The sequence below is a fragment of the Ambystoma mexicanum genome, chromosome 3q (genome assembly GCF_040938575.1).
Source record: "Ambystoma mexicanum isolate Mex_15411 chromosome 3q, UKY_AmexF1_1, whole genome shotgun sequence".
Lineage (NCBI taxonomy): Eukaryota > Metazoa > Chordata > Amphibia > Caudata > Ambystomatidae > Ambystoma > Ambystoma mexicanum.
The window spans coordinates 224,862,206-224,877,267 of record NC_090926.1 but is presented as its reverse complement, the minus strand read 5'-3'; the positions used below and the strand labels follow the sequence as shown (position 1 = coordinate 224,877,267).

At 43.4% G+C, this 15,062-nt stretch overlaps 1 protein-coding gene and 1 long non-coding RNA gene across 3 annotated transcripts in view; one reads left to right on the top strand and one right to left on the bottom strand.

Annotated features, from left to right (window-relative positions):
- LOC138582355 (uncharacterized) overlaps positions 1-10,383 on the top strand; it is a 233,634-nt gene extending 223,251 nt beyond the window's left edge. Inside the window, exon 3 of the long non-coding RNA XR_011305013.1 lies at positions 9,560-10,383. This is a non-coding gene — a long non-coding RNA (uncharacterized lncRNA). The remainder of the gene's footprint in view (positions 1-9,559) is intronic.
- LOC138582354 (probable E3 ubiquitin-protein ligase DTX3) overlaps positions 1-15,062 on the bottom strand; it is a 213,894-nt gene that overhangs the window by 166,075 nt on the left and 32,757 nt on the right. The window lies entirely within an intron of this gene.

Sequence of the window (15,062 nt, the reverse complement as noted above, 5' to 3'; positions counted from 1 at the left end):
GTGGCTGGGGAGCACTGCTAATGCTAACAGTAAGATACCTTTTTGGAGCAATACCATCACCAGAAATTCTATGACCTAAATAGTCTACTTCTCTAACAGCAATCTTGCATTTTTTTCTTTGTACAGTCAAACCAGCTTCTTTAAGTCTTGCTAAGACAGCCCTCAAAATCCCATTGTCTTCTGCTTCATTTTCAGCAAACACTAGTATGTCATCTTGGAATACCGTCACTTTCCTTAACCCTCTAAGAACTTCCTCCATCACACTTTGAAAAACAGAAGCAGCGGAAGCTAATCCAAATGGCATGCAACTGTATTTGAACACTCCCTCAGGAGTGATGAAAGCAGTAAGATGCTGACAGTCTTTGGACAAAGGAACTTGATGATATGCTGCTGACAAATCAATGATGGAAAATATCTTCGGTTGCCCCAGAGTGGAAAGAGTTTCGGATATGTTGGGAAGGGGATGTCTCTCCACAACAATGTTCCTATTTAGGCTGCACAATTCAACACATAGTCTCAGATTTCCATTTGCTTTGACTACTAGTACAACAGGCGATAACCATTCAGTTTCTGTAACTGGCTCAATTACTCCTTTGTTCACCAAGTCATTTAACTCATCACGAAGTTTACTTCTCATCTTCAATGGCACTTGCCTTACCTTGTGTATCACCAGTTGTGCACAATTTTTAAGCTTAATATGGTGTTCGAAATTTCTGAGTTTCCCTAATTTCTCAGAAAACACCTCAGGAAACTCTGGTCCAGACGTCATCTTCCACTTCAGCAATAGATACTGGTTTAGGGGCATTCGCCTGTATTCTTACACCCAAGTTCTTTTGTTCCTCCCAACCTAATGAAGAGGCTCCCTTTTTTGCTACCAGAATGTTAGCCTGGCATTCCTTTCCTTTGTTATGCACACATGCGGAAAATTCCCCCAATACCTCTATTGTGGATTCTCCATATGCACAGGCTCTAACATCAGTGGGGCTGATTACGGCTTCACTCTTCTTCAATATGTTCACTAAAGTATCTCGTGACACTATGGTCCAAGGAGAGCAAGTGTCAACTTTCATGACTAGACTGCGCCCATCAATCAGAAAGGTGTCTGCCTGTCCCTTCGCCTCACTTAAAATAGCTGAAATTTCAAAAACAAACTTGGGGCTTGGTTCCTGGGTATTCGATACTTCCTGAATATTGTAACTTCTCCTGACCGATTCTTCAATGCTGGGCATGTTCTCCACTCTGGGTTCGAGAAGATTGATGGAAGCAGCTTTACACACATTTGCAAAGTGCCCTCTACTCTTGCACTTAAAGCATTCGGCAAATCTGGCAGGGCACGACGGAAAGTTGGCACCATGTCTGGGGTTACCACATCTGGTACATGCATTCCTCGCAGTCCAATTTCCTTTCTTTCCTGTTGGAATGTTTGTCTTTTTCTTCTGGTCTATGGCACAGACCGACATGGTTGTCTGACTTTGTCACTCTTGAGCTCCTTGACATATAGGGACGCCTGTTCGATGCTCCTGGCTAATTCAAGTGCCTCATCCAGCTTCATATCTTTGGCCAGTAACTTCTCTTGGATCCTGGCGTTATTGGTGCACCTGAGTAACTGATCCCTGATTAGAGAATCAGTCAAGTGCTCAAATTCACAGGAGTAATTTAGCGACCTCAAGCATGCGACATAGGATTCGACTGACTCCGATTGTTCTTGTACTCGCTGGAAAAATGTATGCCTTTCGAAGCTGACATTTTTCCTGGGTTCAAAATGGTCCTGTAGTTTTTTGAGGGCCAATGCATACTCATCCGCATCACCAGCCTCCAAGACCTGGTCCCCAACTAGCCCATCGAAGATCCTGCGTCCTTCCACGCCCAAATTGTGGACCAAGAGAGCCTTTTTGCGAGCTGAGGAAAATCTGTTTCCGCCCAGTGCCACCAGGTAATTTTCAAATGTGTCCTTCCACTTGTCCCACCTGAGGGGGGGGCGGCCTGGTTCATTGAGGAACGATATGGGTGGCGGAATTGATGCCGCCATGATGAACCAAGAATGGCTCCAACTATGTAAGTACAGATGGCTGTGGTGGCTGTGACGTGGCAGGACTTAAATGTCAATGCTGTGGTGGCTGTCAAGTCAATTGACAAGTATCTGTGCACTGTTTACTGTATGAAACAATTGTCTTTGTTGTACATGTCCCTAAATTCCAGCAAATAGAGTTTATTTATTTATTTATTTTTTTCCGTGTGCCTCACTGGAACAAAGTGTCTTTGTTGTTGTTAGTTCCAGCGTTCCTTTATGTCTCCCAGCCGTGAGAGTCCTGCTGCCAGTCAACTGACTGACGTCACAATGGAGACCGGGGTCCGTAGGAGTAGAGCCGACACGTTGCCAGGCAACTGGTGTCACAATGGAGACCGGGGCTCGAGCCGACACGCCCCCCACAGCGTGTGCCGCAGCGCATGTGCCTGCGCGCGGCCAGAACCAGCTGACAGCCGCATGCGCTAGCACACGCGCGGTGAAAGGCGGGGCCTGCGTGCTAGCAGCGGTGCGCGGCTCCCCCAGGGCTCGCGGGGGCCTGCGCTGTAACTGCAGTGCTCGTGTAACTCCCTCACGGCTCGCGCAGCTTCCCCATGGCTCTCCTTCCCCAAAATAACGCTGACTTGCCTGGGTGGTCCGCCTCTTCGTTAAGTTGCTCCTCGCTGCCTTCTGTCAGTCTGCCTGCTGTCGCTAGTGCGGACGGAAGGAGCACATCGCTGCCGACCCGGCACAGAGAGCGAATCGAAGCACAGTAGCTCCAGATGGCCGCCCAGGGGTCTGTGAAGGAAATCCTCATCTCCAATGTGAAGTGAAGGTTCTGGGCAGTATAAGCAGTTCAGATTTCTTTATTTAACTTCAGCTCACAGCGACAGCAGGCACCACCCTTAAAGGCAGAACCCAACTGAAGCTTCAAGAACTCCACAAATAATAACACTCTGAGAACACCTATACATCACAGTGGAACCAAATCATAAACACATAAATAGAACATTGTAATTGGTCTGGATCCACATACAGAACTATGTTGCATTATAGTTGATTTCCCAATGCATGCTTCTTATGTAACAACATAAGTAAGTAGACTCAACATGAACACTTCACTGTCTCCCAAAATATCTAAACCTCAACACAGGGCATCTTCACACATCAACCACTAAAGCCAACCATCTCTCACCACAACACAACTGGCAGCAAGACCACAAATGTGAAGGGACTATGGAAACCAAAGAACACTCCCACCTTTTGACTAACCATCAATCTCTCTACAACCTTATTCATCACAAACAAAAAGCAACCTCTCCCACCAGCTTTTAAAAAAGCATTTGCCCTAAATTCCAATATCACAAACTTAGACAACTAACATATTTAGCCCTTGGCAAACAAGCGCCAAATCTATAAACACAGGGCCGCCTCTCTGAAAAACAAAGCCCTCCAAGCCTCCTACATTTTACACCTACAAAGCTCACATGCACACAGAGCTCAGGTTACTACAGATCTACAACCCTAACACAAAGCACTGCAATCTTTCCTTTCCCTCGCCTCCCAACTAACCAAACCCACCTACCAACACTATTCCAGATAAGCAAGAGCACCTGGAGTCCATACAAATGGTAGCGGTGCACAGCACAAAACCTAATGGTATAACATATCAGCCGATGAGGCACTGTTTTAGTAAATGTGTTCCAATAAGGGTGGTTCTGTTCCCCAGTAAGCGCATACAGTATGTTGCTCTTAGGATCCTGTGAGCTAGGCTGGAGGTGTGTGCATACCACACTGATCTTATCCTTTCCCTGGCTCCCTCTCCGTGTGTGCTTTCTCTGGAGAGAAGTGAACAACAGTGGGTATTGTAGGGATAGGGATAGGTGTGGACCCATTTGTGCATGGTCGAAAGCCTGGAAATAAATGCTGTCTGCTGCTAGGCATGTTCAGAACCTGTACACCTATTTGGTCATTTCTGGTAATGTTTGAGAGCAGTGAAAAATTCCATCTCTTTGTAGGACTAGCAATTAGAGGTCAGGATTAGAGACTAGAAAAAGCACCAGAAGGATCTTTTGTCAAGTTAATCTTTTTGCTACTTTCCACAAGCACAACATTTTGAATGCTAATTTCTTTAATTGCAGATTATTTGTTGTATGCATGTATACACATGGATCATCCATATGGGAGTAGTTAAGGTGTGGTGGAGAGGTCTATACACTCACCCACCCTAGCTCAACCCTATCGGCCACACAATCTAGCTCACTCATGCCTACCTCTGCCCACCCACCCTAGGTCACACCTGCTCTCCCATGTTGCCAAGCCACTCTGGCTCACACGCAAAGCTTCCCTAGCCCATGCCGACTCAAAGAGACTCGCCCTAGCACACCCATACTGCACAATCCTAAAATCATCATGCTTACTTAAATAAGTGCGAAATTGGCAGTAACTGCTTTATGAGTTCCTAACATGTTTGCAGGCTAGTGTTTGCAGACACATTATTAGTAATAGGCATAGTAAGAAAGATATATGTACATGACAGTGAATAAAAGTAGTTTTACTTTATCGAATAGTAATGCTAACCTGAAGACATATTTGGAATTACAGGGTATTCAGGGCCCAAGTACTTACTGCATTCTTATTATAAATATAAAATATAACAAACAACTGCAAAGGCCAAAACTACTCACTTTGCCAATGCTTGTTTTTTTCATTAGAATTTTATTTTCCATACAGTGTTCCATTACTCATTTCACTCATTTGGCTACCATTTGATTAGGAAGCATGTGTGACTTTGAAAGCCCATGCATTGTATCAATCTAAGGACATTATTGTAGGGTTAACCATCTAAGAAGTTGGTGGGCTTCAGTGGTAACGGCTCGCCAGCCTGAGCCTGAGCAAGGCCTCAGGGCTGCAACCACTGAAGCCCACTCATGTCGCAGGTGATTAAGGCGATTAGCACCTCAGGCCAACATCCAGGATGTTAATAACAGTTTGGCCATCTGCCCCCGATCTGAAGCCTTTTGCTCTTTGCCCTACACCCTTCTGCCTGCAGTTTCCCCCTGGTTTACTGTCTGCAGTTTCCCTACTCCTGTGCCTTTCGCCCCTTGTTCTCTGCCCTCGGTTCCCTTTTTCCCTAACTGCAATGTTTTGCTCTGTGCACATAGTACTTGATATCTATTTCAGGCCAGAGTTGACTCCTAGTTCTTAGTACCGGACTTCATTTCAGTCTTCAGCCTTGAGTCCAGTCCATAGTTCCCAGTATGCATTCTCCAGTCCTCAGTACTATTGTGCTTAGCTTCTAGTCCTCTTGCTTACTTCCTCTGTTCTCTGTCTAGAACTACGAACATTGCTTGGTAAATTTGTGAATCCCAAGGTCCTTATTGGGAATGTTAGTCTCCCCGCCTGTTAAAAGCTCTGGGTGATTACGCTAGAATAAATGAACTACAAATTAATCAAAGGAAATCTAAAATTGCGCGCTTTAAAAGACCTGGAAAGCTTGTTTCACACGTCAATTCGTCCCTAGACGAGCATGTGATCCCAGTGGAGAAGGAAGTGAATTATTTGGGCTTTAGATTGTATTAATTCCCGACATTGGCACAGCTTGAACAGGATTTGAGTGGGAAAGCGCTTCAATTATCATGCCAGATGTCCAAGTTAATGAGCACATACTATACATTCTCGCTCTCCCCCTTATAATATTTGATTCTACAAAGGTACTCCCGGCCCTCCTATATGGTGTTGATGTAAGGCTGTTATCTTGGAAAATAAATTGGGCTAAGATCGAGGGGTCAATCTGAAAGAGGGTGTTGAGGCTCCCTAAAACCCTCCCAATGGCCAGTATAAGATATGAGCTAGGCATCTAATCTATGCAGATGCAAGGGGAGTGGCGGTTCAACTCGCTCTATAGGCTGATAATGGTGCTGCAGGAAAATTCTTTTTATGTTGATTTTGTAAACCCAGATTGTATGTAGAAGCCTGGTTTGTTATCATTACAGAATCATTACCCATTTAGGGATCCAGTTATCCATCATTCATTTTGATTAGTTGTGACATGAAGTAGTGATATTAGATTATCCACATATATGTATGCATTTGTATTTGCTATAGAATGAGGCCTGTTATATTTGAAGTGCCATGTAGAGACACATGTTATATTTGTAGAGACGTGTAGACACATGTAGAGATATGTTGTGTATTATGTATGCATGTAGAGACATGCATGAGTGCGCACTTTGAATATGCATGAAGTCCGCATTATAGATAGCGCTTGGGTTTGCGAGAGAAAGAGTAAACGCTAGACAGAGCATGTAGCTGGCTCCTAAGCCATCCTGATTGAGACACACAGAAGCGCTGCAGACTGTGGAAGATGTTATGAGTTAGTGTGAACAAAGAACGCGTAAACAGTTTGCTTGGCAGACAGATAACGTGTCAGATTGGAGAAGGCATTGCTGGCTTATCAGGCCCTGGGTTGTGCTTTGCAGACAGAGAAAAGGTGGGGTCAGGCAAGCACCAGAGAGGGAGTGCTTTTGCAGGCAGAGACATGCAAGGAGAGAGGAATTTGAATGGAGGAAATATGAGAGATGGATGGTATGGTAACAGAAGCACTGATAGCATGGTATAGATATGTAGAAAATGTCATGATGACCAGAATACGCAGTGATTGAAAAAGTACAAGACATGCATCACAGACTTTTAGGCACTGCTCACATTTAGAAATCCTGACAGACAGAGAAGCATTTTAGCATAGAGAGACATGTAACCATGGATATCTATATACGTCATTGAACAGTATAATGAGAGGTGAGGCTTTGGGAGTAGTTAGTTGTTCTAGAGGGAGTGCTAGATGGAGTTTGAGATGGAGATGCTCACTGACTCGGAGATCGAAGGAGTTTTGGATGGAGCTGCTCTTAGAGAGGAAGCTTGGGGAAGCATTCTGATGAGAGCTGATGAGATCGATCTGGCAGAGAGAGGCCTGTCCCTGACTGACTGGCTGGTTGCAGAGTTAGCTGGAGAGGAGAGACAGAGCAACACAGAGCAAGAGGGGAGTATCGATCTAAATGAGATACGTGCATGGGTAATTAGGACACGTACTCACACAGAGCTTTGGCTGACATGATAAATGGGGTAATCAGACATGGATTGTCTTAGAGTGTGTGAAGTATGGTGTGGATTGGAGAGGAATGGTGTGGATTGGAGTTGCTATTAGATTGCTTGCATTAGAAGCCTGTAAGGCTTATAGTTATTGCATCGCATGGTAGATTTGCACCAAAAACATAAAAGATGCAAATTCGAGATTTGCATTATAGTAGTGTTTGCATCATGCATTGCTTTGTATGAATAAAAGTGTTTTTATTCTTGAATCGATTCATGTGTTTTCTTTGCGTCTTATGTTAGAGTGTCCATAGGAGTAACACAGTGCACAAAGGCCCTGAGATACAAGAACATGGGGGGCATAGTGATCCACACCCCCCGTGGGAGATTTGTCTGGGTATGACAAAATGGCTCCCATAACGCGGGGCTTCACTGATGCCGATTGATAACATGGAACAGAGGGTTTAGTCTGCAGAGTTTTGCAGCTGGCTTTCTGGATCCACTTATCGATGAGCTGAAGTAGATGTTTGAACATCATGTGCAGCTGTGTTTTCTGTTAGTTCGTGGGAATAGATATTTTATGTTGTGTGTTTTGTCTGTCTTGGGGATGTTATTAATTAGAGCATGCTTCATCCACAATTTTGTTCACCGTAAGAAGGGGAACCAATTGTCTGTCTGACTTTGAATCCGGAATTTGAATTGGAATTGATCCAGAGCAGTGTTTCATGACTGGCAATTTTTTGGGAATTAATGTACATCTATTTGGCCAAGCTAGAGAACCTGTTTTTTTCTTGAAGACGGTTGTGGTACTTTGATTGGAACTCCGCGGAGATTGATAGTTTTTGGGGAAATATGACCTTTGTTTTGGATTCCAGTTGGTTGGAATTTGTGCACAGATTTGGCAAGTCGACGACTATCTGCATGTTTTGAGAAGTCTTGGAACTTGTTTTTTTGAAACTCACATAAACTGTGAGGTTTGGTTGAAGAAAATCCCGAGGGTTGAAATAATAAAACTGCAGAATGAACTCATTTTTTAGTGACTTGAAAGCAATAAGAAATCGGCTTAGACATATGCTTGATGCCTGGGAAGCTTCGCCAGCACCAACCATAATGATTGGAAAATTGAAAGAGAAGAGTGAAGAAGCAGGAACAGAGATGACACCATATATTAGTGACTTGCGAGCAATAATATATTGTCTCAGACATGTAATTGATAACTGGGAAGATGTCCCAGCAGCATTGAATTACCCATTGAAAGAAACTTTGTCAACAGCAGTGATGGGTGGGAACAGAGTTCCTAGAGAAAACCTGGCAGGGGTGAAGCACGGAGGAGTGCATGGAGAAAATGTGAATATTGTTATTCGGGAGAAAGTTACCTCAGAACAATACGAGAAATAGTGTGACCCAGACAGCAGTTTTTTCCACTGATAGTGCAACAATGATTGCAGCAACAGCAGAGCAACAAATTGAAAGAGATGTTTGTAATGAAGAGGAAATGGAGAGTGCATTTTTGACAGACATGTGCACAATGCATAGAGGGTTTGCCTATGAAGATTTGCATTATGAAACTATCATTGGAGATACCTTTGCATGGAAGCAGTTATGTGAAAATCTTTGATTTGAATAGTAATGGCACCTGTAACGTCATTTTTGGCAGGATTGGTAACGGCAGTACTTTGCCTACGTTAGAAAGTGAAAATATTGTTTTGTCTATCGACGTTGAAACTTGGATAGCATTGACAGAGAATGTGAATCGAGTGAATCGTGCTAAAGTTGGATGTTCTGAGATATTGCATTCTTTGAATATTTTGAGTTGTTTGAATGACTGCATGGAGAGAAGGGTTGTTTACGTTATGCAGAAACATTGCGCGGGATTAGCAGACTGTTGTATTGAAGAAGGAGTAAGCAGAGAAGGGAAGGAATGTTTATTGAATCTGAATTGCATTACACATGCGGGAAGCAGTGTCCATTTGAATGAAATCGATTTGTTTTGTCAACATTTAGTGATTCAGCGTGAATACATTATGTTGAAAGGGGAGTCTGTTGCTAGAACACCTGAAAATGACACAGAAAGCAATGCTTTTGCAGGACATGGAGTGCAATTGAATGAGAGGAATGCAGGTGTGCAGCATTTTAATGTGCATTTTTTGAATTATGGAAAGTGGGCTGTCCTGTTTTGTTTTGAGAAGGACAGAGATGGAGGCAGGAGTAATGCATCATGTAGTATGGAGAGACAGGCATGCTTAGACAGATGCACTGGCACACTGATACACTAGAACTGATATTGCAATTACTGAAAAACTAGCATGGATGTCTTTTGAGAGACATGGGGAGTTTAGAACTAGCTACGTGCACTGAAACACAATGGAGAAATGCTGTTTTGTTTTTGGCTTTGAATACATCTGAAACTGGAGAGAAAACTGATAATTGCACTTTTGTTTTCTTTGCGTGAAATCTGGAGAGACACCTTGACCAGACTGAGATTTGCAGACCGTGAGACCTTGCAGATCGCCTTGATGACTGACCAGATTGCATCGCATGAATTGACCAGACCATGATTGAACCAGCTGCATGACGACTGAAAGATTGACCAGACCAGATTGACCAGACCTTGATGAAACGATGTGACTTTGCATCATGGCTGTTTGAAGCAGCAATGAAAGACATTGGTAATTGACACCTATGCTTTGCAGCAGCACTTCTGGGGAATTCCGACCGATTTGAGGCCTTAGGGTTTAGCTTTGTCAGTGGCTGTGCCCTGAGAAGGTACTCAGAAGACCTGCTTGCTACCTGATTTCCTGGCATGACAACTGAAGCTATGGATAGTGAAGATCATGACTGACTGTAGAGAGAGAACCGACACCTTGACGCATTCTGTGCCAAGAGAGAGAGAGAGTGAAAGATGTTCGGCAGAAGGAGAGAAATCGTTTTGTGGGCTGTTTTGTAATCTGTAGCAAGAAGAGAGTCCATTTGGAATGCCTTACCTTGTGAACCAGACCAGACACAAGTTTGGGCCTAAGGAGGAGAAGGGAGAAATGCAGAAATGAGCAGGAAGACGTGCTCTGAAAGCATTTGAATTCCCGGTGCTAGCTACGTTTGAAATGCAGTGAAATTCTTTGTCTCTTGTGGGAGTGAGAGAGAGCATTGATCTGACACCAATGTGCTTTGAAATCTGCACTTGCATCCAACGTTGGCTGGTCCCTCATGAGAAGAGCAGGGACTAGCATGGCATGAACTGAAATACTAGCATGAGATGGCATGGCAACAACTGGCACCAGCATGACCTGGAAAGGAAGGAGTGAATTGCAGGGCCACTGTCATTGCATGGAATTGCCACTGGAGAGTTGCCATCTGCATTGCATTTTTACACTCTGAATGAGTGCCATGTGAATGATACATCAGTATCAAAAGAGGATAGACTAGGGAGAGCTTTGGAATAGGAAAAGTTGAGGCATCATCGAAGAGGAAACTTGCAGCAGTGAGCAGGGATTGCTCTGAAGAAAAGATCTGTTACCTATTGTGAAAAGAGCTTGCAGCAGTGAGGCTCTGGAATCTGTCGCTGAAATTGTCTGTTTGCAGGACACACTGGAGTTCTGTTTGCAGCTGGAACTACTTTTTGCTTTGGGCTATGCTTTGATGCCCATACACATGTTTGCGGAACACACACACACGCTCGCGGAAGACATTTGTGAACCATTTGTGAACACTCGCTTTGTTGACACGCTTTGTTCACATTCCTTGGCTGAGATATTTGCATTAGAACTGGATTTGTACTGACTTGGAATTTTGCACAGATGTGAGGACACACATACTATTCTTATTGGCAACAACTGATTTGATCACAGGCTGACATGAGAGACTGGAAATGTAACTGAATTGGCCTGCATGACATATACACCGATACACCTTGACACCTTTGAAAGTGATATGGTAATTTTGTGCTTGACACACTGGAATTGAATACACCCGATGTCCACAGTACATATGCATTGATTCTATGCTTTGCATTTTTCATTTTGAATAATCTGCTTGTAGACACACTTTGGCTTTACACTTTTGACTTGACTTTTTGCTATGATTTGACAGAGATTGCATCTGAGAATTGACACATTTGCAGCTATGCATTTGAACTTTTAGCATGCCACTGATAGAGTGAAATGCTTGCATTGTTTGTGGTTTTTTGCATTATTGAGATAGAATGTTTTTTCCCTTTGTTATTTTGCTTGATTTAGCAGGCCACAATGAGACATGTTTGACAAATCGTTAGTAATGATTATATAATAAGAGGAGAGATTGTAAAACCAGATTGTATGTAGAAGTCTGGTTTGTTATCATTACAGAATCATTACCCATTGTTAGAAAATCATTACCCATTTAGGGATCCATCATTCATTTTGATTAGTAGTGATATTAGATTATCCACATATATGTATGCATTTGCTATAGAATGAGGCCTGTTATATTTGAAGTGCCATGTAGAGACACTTGTTATATTTGTAGAGACATGTAGAGATATGTTATGTATTATGTATGCATGTAGAGACATGCACCAGTGTGCACTTAGAATATGCATGAAGTCTGCATTATAGATAGTGCATGGGTTTGCGAGAGAAAGAGTAAACGCTAGACAGAGCATGTAGCTGGCTCCCAAGCCATCCGGATTGAGACACACAGAAGTGCCGCGGACTGCGGAAGATGTTATAAGTTAGTGTGAACAAAGAATGCGTAAACAGTTTGCTTGGCAGACGGATAACGTGACTCTTGTCCGAGTGGAGAAGGCATTGCTGGCTTATCAGGCCCTGGGTTGTGCTTCGCAGACAGAGAAAGGGTGGGGGCAGGCAGCACCAGAGAGGGAGTGGTTTTGCAGGCAGAGACATGCAAGGAGAGAGGGCTTTGAATAGAGGAAATATGAGAGATGGGTGGTATGGTAACAGAAGCACTGATAGCATGGTATTTATATGTACAAAATGTCATGATGACCAGAACACACAGTGATTGAAAAAGTACAAGACATGCATCACAGACTTTTAGGCACTGCTCACATTTAGAAATAGACAGAGAAGCATTTTAGTATAGAGAGACATGTAACCATGGATATGTATATACGTCATTGAACAGTATAATGAGAGGTAAGGCTTTGGGAGTAGTTAGTTCTAGAGGGAGTGCTAGATGGAGTTCGAGATGGAGATGCTCACTGACTGAGATCGAGGGAGTTTTGGGTGGAGCTGCTCTTTGAGAGAGGAAGCTTGGGGAAGCATTCTGAGGAGAGCTGATGAGATCGATCTGGCAGAGAGTGGCCTGGGCCTGACTGACTGACTGGCTGGTTGCAGAGTTCGCTGGAGAGGAGAGACAGAGCAACACAGAGCAAGAGGGGAGTATCGATCTGAATGAGATACGTGCATGGGGAATTAGGACAGACACTCACACAGAGCTTTGGCTGACATGATAAATGGGATAATCAGACAGGGATTGTCTTAGAGAGAGAGAGTGTGAAGTATGGTGTGGATTGGAGAGGAATGGTGTGGATTGGAGTTGCTATTAGATTGCTTGAATTAGAAGCCTGTAAGGCTTATAGTTATTGCATTGCATGGTAGATTTGCACCAAAAGCATAAAAGGTGCACATTCGAGATTTGCATTATAGTAGTGTTTGCATCATGCATTGCTGTGTATGAATTAAAGTGTTTTTATTCTTGAACTGATTCATGTGTTTTCTTTGTGTCTTGTGTTAGTGTGTCCATAAGCGTAACTTAGGAGTAACACAGTGCACAAAGGCCCTGAGATACAAGAGCAGGGGTGGCATAGTGATCCACACCCCCCCGTAGGAGATTTGTCTGGGTATGACAATGTAAGGCATTGTATGGACAGGGATGCAAGTGTATTCCTGTCAAATGTAAAGTGTTTGGTGACTAGAGTCTTGTGCCAGTGCGATTGTGTGGTGGAAGATCTTATTTCTAATCCAATTTGTGTGAAGAAAGCCCTGGGAAGAACAGATGGGATTCGCACAATAGCTAATATGCGCAAGTTAAAGCTGGCTAAATCCCTCTCAATATATGACAAGCCGAGAGGATTTCTGGCCAGGTACTTAAGACACTTCCCAAATTCTAGGTATAGACAGGAATTTTGAAGATTCTGCTTAAATCTGGTCAATACAGGCGTATACCGTCCTTTAGCCGACAGTTGTTTTTTAGATGGATTTTTTTTTGCTGACAAAAATCCATCTTAAAAATCCTTGAAACGTATATGGGTGTTGGTAAGGGTATAAAAGGGGCAGGGAGGGGGTTGGGGTAATAATATAGGGAAATTAGTGGCTTGGGGGGGTCAATTAGTTTTTTTGATGGATTTTTGCCACAAAACCGTGCAGTGCTGCACCTTTGTGCCCATTCCTCTCTTGTTGGACATAGATCCAGTACAAAATTCCTTATAACTCTACAGTGATTTTATACTCTGGCACTAATTGTATCCCTTTCTCTCTCATACCTCTCTCACGAGGATCTGGAATATGGCCCACAGGTTGAGCTCACCACTCTCTTGCCCTCCCCTTTCCTCCTCTTCTACTCAAGGTCTAGAATGAGGCATTGCGTGCAATTGTGAATGTTCCATGATGCCCCCTTCCGGCTCCTCTTCCCATGCTTTGAAGCAAATATTCTACTGCAGTGTAGCAGTTCATAAAATGGCAAAAATAGAAAATAAGAGCATCAACAATTTGAAAAATCTATAAAAGTTATTTTCACTAAATAAGATGTAAAACTCCATATGAATTCCTATGATGCACCCTTAGCACCATGGTTCTTCTGCTGAGGCAAATGTGCAATATAAGAAAGGATTAAAAACGAAAAACAAAAAAACTTTACACCGCCAAGCTTTTCTCCACCCAAACTACAGAACCCTGAGCTCATCCAAGCAAAAAGAAATGTACAAACCTTTGCTCACCCAAATCAAACTCAAACAGCACAATCAAAAGCTCCTTCTACTGCCCAAAACACACAACCCACAGCTAGAGGTGTACCAAACTTTGGTTTCGAGTAAGCATTTGGCGTGTGCTAAATAGTGTTTTACTATTTGGCTCAAGCAAAATACTTTGTCTTCTCATTTGAATGCAATGTAATCATTCAGAGAGGCATTAATAGAATGCAGATTGCAAATGAGAATGGAATCAAATGTCTGACAGAGATCCTGATTAAATATGGGAATAAGGTGCATATGGCTGTGTATTGGAGAGGAGTGGTGAGGATAATGAAAGCTGACCATGGTTTGTTCCTATGAAGGAAGGAACAAGTTACTTACCTGTAACTTGTTCACCAGCATGGGTCTTACATGGATTCACAAGCAAACCCTGCATCCTGGGTTGCGACAGAGAACTCTGTTACAAGATGGGGCCGATTGTCGATTTCCTGGCAGATGACAAGAAAGCAGAGGCCATAACCATTTTTCACAAGGGCAAAGTAGCATCAGACCATGCAATAACCGTCACCCTGGACATCGCCAACACCGGCTTTAGACAAATGGGAAATGGTATCACCCTACGCCACCAAGGTTGGCTGAAGGCAACTAACTTCAGGCATATTGTGCAAACCAGAGTTGTCAACATACCTTTCGATGTGGAGAATCTTTTCGGCTAGCCAGTTGACGAATCTCTCCTAGCCATTAAAACAAACACAGATGGCTAGCTCTATGGGTTCATTTCAGCAGCAGAGGCAGACTTTTCCCTCCTCAAGAGGGAAGGTCTCTTGAACTTCAAAAGGTCTCAACCAGCCAATGCCGCCATCCCTTTCGTTCCAACACACATGAAGCATATAGAAGACATTCCAAGGCCTACAAGTGAGGTACCCAGCATCAAGGTCACCAAGCTACGAGGGTGCAAATGCAAAAGGAAGCCGGACCATGAACAGGTCCCAATCCCGCACTTCAGCACCCCAGTGGGAGGCAGGGTTTTACAATTTGTTGACAAGTGGCGCAACTTCTCTA